The sequence below is a fragment of the Rhagoletis pomonella genome, unplaced genomic scaffold, assembly GCF_013731165.1.
Source record: "Rhagoletis pomonella isolate Grant_MI unplaced genomic scaffold, Rhpom_1.0 Rhpom_scaffold_00016, whole genome shotgun sequence".
NCBI classification, from domain to species: domain Eukaryota; kingdom Metazoa; phylum Arthropoda; class Insecta; order Diptera; family Tephritidae; genus Rhagoletis; species Rhagoletis pomonella.
The window spans coordinates 2,217,191-2,223,191 of NW_023458570.1; the positions used below are offsets into that span (position 1 = coordinate 2,217,191).

General features: G+C 37.9%; 1 protein-coding gene across 1 annotated transcript in view; it reads left to right on the top strand.

Moving 5' to 3' along the window:
• The window catches only part of LOC118749420 (putative neural-cadherin 2), a 580,827-nt gene that overhangs the window by 224,717 nt on the left and 350,109 nt on the right, over nt 1-6,001 (top strand). The gene's annotated exons all lie outside the window — the stretch shown is intronic.

Consider the following 6,001-nt stretch of genomic DNA (forward strand, 5'->3'; position numbering starts at 1 on the left):
TACAGATACTAAATAGTCGATGTGATTATTCCATTTATATCTTTTGTTAAATATAAGCCCTAATATTTTTATATTGTCCACGGTGTTTATATTGACGTTATTACAGAGTATGTTAACTCGGCAGTTGTGTTTTTGCATATGTGTATGTGTTTACACTTTTCAAGTGATAGTTGGGCTCCAGAATATTTTGACCAGTTTGTGATATCGTTGTGTAAGTTAGTGAGATCTAGGATAGTATTTTTTGTTTTGTTCATTTGTTTAATAATAACAAAGTCATCGGCATATGCTAAAAATTTTAATTCTTTGTGGAGGGAAATTATGTTACACAGCTTGTTAAACGCGAAAAGAAAGAGTATAACCGACAGTGGTGATCCCTGTGGGATGCCATTCTGGAGCGGATATGATTGAGAGTAGTGTGTATTTATTTTTATTTTAATGGTTCTATTGGTCAAGTAGTTTTTTATGTATAGGAAAATTTTTGGGCCAATGTTCCAATGCCTTAGCTGGTCCAAGATAGAGTGCATTCCGACTTTGTCGAAGGCTCTAGAAAAGTCTAGAGAGACTAATGAAAGGTGTTTCCTGGCTGAGAGGGATTGAGTGATCTGATGATCTAGGTAAACTAGGAAATCGACACTGATTTACCCTTCCTGAATCCCATCTGGTGACTATGTAAAAGTTTGTCAGTGTTGACAAACCACCATAGTCTGTTAGATATAATCTTGTCTAGCACTTTAGAGCAGCATGGGTTTAGAGAAATAGGCCTGTAGGATTTTATTAGGGTTTTGTCGGAGTCGGGTTTTAAAATAGGAATTATAAGGCTGTTTTTGTAGACTTGTGGTAAGTATGTGTTAAATATATTGTTGAAGAGATCAAGAAGCCGGTTTTTTACGTTTAATGGCAGGTTTTGTATCATCTGGTAGGATATGCGATCGAGTCCGGGAGTATTGCCTTTTAGGCTCTTTAAAGCTATACTTAGCTCCAAGATGCTGATTTTTTCTTCAATAAAAGCAGCTGATTTGCAGGGTATTACTGTGAAGGTCTGGTTGAGGGCATTGTTCTTGCATTTTTGAAAAGCTGGCGAAAAGCTGCGGTTATTTGCTTCATTCGACCAAAATTGGCCAAACGTATCAGCAATTTCAGTTTTCGCTGTAATTATATTTCCATTTGGAGGCTGCGTGTCGATGCAGTGTATTGATGGCTTGGATTTTAGTCCGCAGAAGGACCGAATAGTTGCCCATACTTTTGCGGGTGGTGTGTACGGGTTGATATTTGAGGTGAATTGGTTAATTGATTCGGTTTTTGCCAACTTAAGGTTTCGCCTAAACTTTGCTTGGGCTTGTTTATATTTAATTATATTGTCGTTTGTAATGTTTCTTTTTAGTTTATTCCAAAGTCGGTTTTTTCTAATTTAAGTTCTTCTAAATTTTTGTTCCACCATGGGACTGTGTAATTTCTTTTGTTAGATTTTTGGGGTATTGACTGATTTGCGGCTTGCAGTATAATTCTGTGAATGTTAGCAGTTTCTTTGTTAATATTGGTGCTGATTGGTCTACCATTGCTAAATTGGTTAGCGAGGGCGTGGAACTGTTCCCACTTTGCCTTTCCTAAATTAAAAGCGGGACGGGTTTGGGCTATTTCGGATTTGGTGTTGGGAAAGAGGGAGATAGTTATTGGGAAATGCTCGCTGCTGAATAAGTTTGTCTCGATTTTCCAGTGGCTTTGGATGGCGAGGATTGGGGATGCAATTGATAAATCTATGTGTGTGAGTGTGTGGTGAGTGGAGCAGTGGGTGGGTGAACCGTCATTTAGCAACGTTAATGAAGATTGTGTTAAAAATTTGGATATAGTTTTTCCCCTTTTATTATTAGTTTTGGAACCCCAACTGGTATGCCAGGCTTTAAAATCGCCCGTGAGAAGTACAGGTAGTCTAGATTGTGGAGCTATGTCTTCTAGGCTTTTGAGTGTAAATGGTGTGCTAGGAGCGATGTATACGGAGCTTATTATGAATTTCAGCTTGGATTGAATAGTTACGTTTGTCACGTCAAATGTATTTAAGTTAGTGCTATTATGATTGTGTTGCAATGAGTTATGGAGCGGATCCTCCAAATGAGTTCCGAGGGGAATCGGAAGTATATAAGTGATAGTTGATAGGTACAGGTAAGTTGTGGTTTTTTTGTATGTGGGTTTCTTGGAGTGATACTATTTTTGGGGTATGTGTTATTAGGAGTAATTGTAGCTCAATATAGTTGTTTACGTATCCTTTTATATTCCACTGAAGTATAGTAAGACATTTTTAGTGCAATGAGTTGTTAGTATTAAGTGTCAGGTATGTATGTAAGAGAAATGTATAAGAGAGATTATAACAGAAAATATAGCTTAGATAAATTGTTATTATGAGTATTTATTCCACCATAGTGAGACTGTCCTCACTATCATCTGTGTTGAAATTGTTGCTTTCTTGCCTGTGGTTGATCGGTTTTAGTTTGTTAGTGCTTGTTTGTGCCTTTGCTTTGGTTTTTATTTGCCTTATCGTGCGGTTTGAGGTATTTCTTGGGAATATCTTCATTTTGGTTTCGGTTAGCTGTGTGGCTTCATATATTTGTTTTGTTGCTGTTTGAGAGTCTGCTAATAAGCCGTTGGTGTTGGTGTTTGTTTGGGTGGTGAATTTGTTAGATGTTAAAATGGGATTAGGTGTAGTGAGAGGCAGGCCATTGCTGTTGCGTTGTTCGGCATTGGTTGGAGCTTCAGTGGTAGTTGGAGAAGAGTGTTGAGTGAGTATGGAAGAACTAGCGTGAGTCTTATTGAGTCGCTGTATGTTTTGAGAGCTGTTGGATGCCATGGGGTTTGATGCTAAGGTATCATCACTTGAGTTGTAGACTATAGGTGTTCGTAGAATGTTGGCAAATGTGTTTGATTGTTGATGTTGTTGTTGTTGTTTGTATATAGTGTGGGCTGTTTTGTGATCCACTTTTGGAGTGTTTTTATAACTTGGATTTGCTTTTGTTTAATAAAAATTGGGCATGTTCGGCTGTAGGGCGAATGGTACGTGTCAGTAGTGCTTCCTTCCTTGCAGTTGAGGCAGGCGGGGAGGTGGTAGCAGTTATTAGTTGAGTCAGGTGACGTATGGTAGACTTGTGAACAGTTTCCACAGAGTTTTTTCGTTTTTACAGTATTTTGTAATGTGACCGTATCGGTGGCAGTTCTTGCATCGTAAAGGCAGGGGTATGTATGGGCGAACGTGTATTTTTTCGTATCCGATTGAAATTGTATCGGGTAGTGAGAGCGTTGAAAATGTGAGTGTGATAAGTCCGGTTTCAATAAGTGTTGAGCTGTCGTTATTTTCTTTTCGCATGATTTTTCTAACTTCACTCACGTTTTGATCTTTGAGTTCGATTAGGATTTCGTTTTCAGATATCCCACGTGAGTCGTTACAATAAACAACACCTTTGGTGGAGTTAAGAGTTGAGTGCATTGTTATTTCCACTTGTATGATTGGAGATAGGCTGGTTAACTTTGCTAGTTTGAGTGCTTGTGTATGGTTCTTTGTTTTAATTAGAATGTCACCACTTTTGATTTTTTTGCAAGAGTCGACTTCTCCGCAAACACCATCGATCACTTTTTTAATAAGAAATGGGGAAACTTTTGTTAAAGTCTCATCACTGTTTATTCTTTTCATTACTAAGAACTTAGGACCGGGAGATTTTACGTCCACATGTTTTTGATAGTCAATTTGGTAGCTTGCGGCAAGGGACGGGTGTCCCCCGCCCACGTCGGGTGGGTCTTTCATTGAGTAGTTTTTTCGTAAGATAATTTGATTTGAGAGTACTTGAACGACACGAACGATAAGAAAATGGGGATAACTAGTCACTGCAAAGAACTTTCCGCTATGACGGTTGGTCGCTTACTGACATATATTATGTTATGGTGAGCTACTGGTAATCGCTATGAAATTTTTATACAACATAGAAGAAGAGGTAGCACTCATGTTAACATTTGGCTCGGTTAAAACTTCTTAAATAATTGGAAAACGAATCTCTTGACATACCTTCGATAACACAGGCCAACACAAAAAAGTGGTCTTTCCTTTTAACCAGACCCACATATCGACATGTACTGAGGTCCATTTGACTCGTACACCTCCTAAATTTTGAGTTAATTGCGAAAATTGTGAAAAAATGGCAAAAAAGAGGCAAACTGACCTCAGATTCGGATTCAGTGGGTCGAAATACGTGGCGGAAAGTGGGTCTGGTTAAAAGCACACACCAATTTTTTTTTGTGCCGGTGTAAGGAATGGGTTAGGACGGTGGACTTCGGCTCGATAACTTGGAAATTCTCCAGAAAAACGGAGCCTTCGTTTTCCAATGTATTCTACCTTGGTTTTGAATTCGAAATCCAGCCCGCTTTCGAAGAAAATTTTTGTGAAAGGGAGCTTATCTTTCCTTTACAGGCTAACCTAATATTCGCGGCTTGCGTTTTGGTACGCACGCCGACGAATTTGTTTTTTTGCGTCACCCGAAATTGGCTTGCGTGCGTTTGCATTTGATTTCATTGAGCGAAACGTCAAATCAAAATGTCACGCAGAACAAAAATTGGAAATTGAGTTAGCTTCAAATAAGCCTTTTGCTATAAACATTTATTTTACGCTTTTAAACATATTGCAAGTTCTTTTCCAAAACTCGGTTAGAAATGATTGTTAGATCAGACTTCAGCTATTAAAAGCAGTGTCTATTCAATTTACAAAAAGAAAGAGGTCTTATGTATATGTAAACAAAGCAATCTGAATTTCATAACTTTTTGCGTTTGCCCTAAAAATACTTGGAAGTACAAGTATTATCGATACTTTTTTGCAAATATGAGTACTGGCATCGATTCTTTTTAGAGTATTATAAATGAGTACTAGTATCGATACTTTTCTAAAAAGTTCTATCACTAGGCGTACATGCACCAAGATTCCATTAAAGTCCGCCAATGGGCACATACCCAACCATAATTCAGGCGGAAGTCTTCGTTCGCGAATGTCTACGTAGAAGGACAAATGGGACCACAATAAGTATTATATCGGATAATCAGGCCGCGTTAAAAGCCTTAGACTCTTTTAAAATATCATCGAGGCTTGTGAACAGCTGCAAAACTCCTTTGAACCACGTTACAATAGCGTACCGCTGTTGTGGGATCCGGGATGTGAAGGGTTGAAGGCAATGAAAGCACTGACTGTGTCGCAAAGGGTGGTTTTATGGGCTGGTGGAGGAAACTCCAGAGCATATTCTATAGCAGACTTATACACCTTGGGGAGCGATTGTCTTCTTCATCCAAAGTGGATCCGTTAAATCCTTACTATTATCTTATCTTACTAATACTGTAAATGTGAAAGTTTGTATGTTTGGATGTTTGGAAAATCATCACGCGGAAACGACTGAACGGATTTGCATGAAATTTTGTACGCAGATAGCTTATGGGTCAGATTGGTTAATAGGCTACTTTTTTTTAAGAGTTGCCTCCTGTTAAAAAAGTTTAATTTATTTAATATGCGAGAACGACTGAATGGATTTGCATGAAAATTTGAGCTTATGACCTACAGGAAAAAATAAGCTAATTTTTTGGTAGAGTTGCCACCTGTTAAAAAAGTTTAATTAAATTAATACGCGGAAACGATCAAACGGATTTGCATGAAATTTTGCACACAGATAGCTTATGACCTAGGTTAGAAAGTAGGCTACTTTTTTAAGAGTTGCCACCTGTTAGAAATGTTTAATATAATTAATACGCGGAAATGAGTGAACAGATTTGCATGAGTTTTCACACAGATAGCTTATGAGCTAGGTTGAAAAATAGGCTACTTTTTTAAGAGTTACCACCTGCTAAAAAAGTTTAATTAAATTAATACGCGGAAACGACTGAATAGATTTGCATGAAATTTTGCAAGCCACCTGTTAAAAAAGTTTTAATTAAATTAATACGCGAAAACGACTGAATATATTTGCATGACATTTCGCACAGAGAT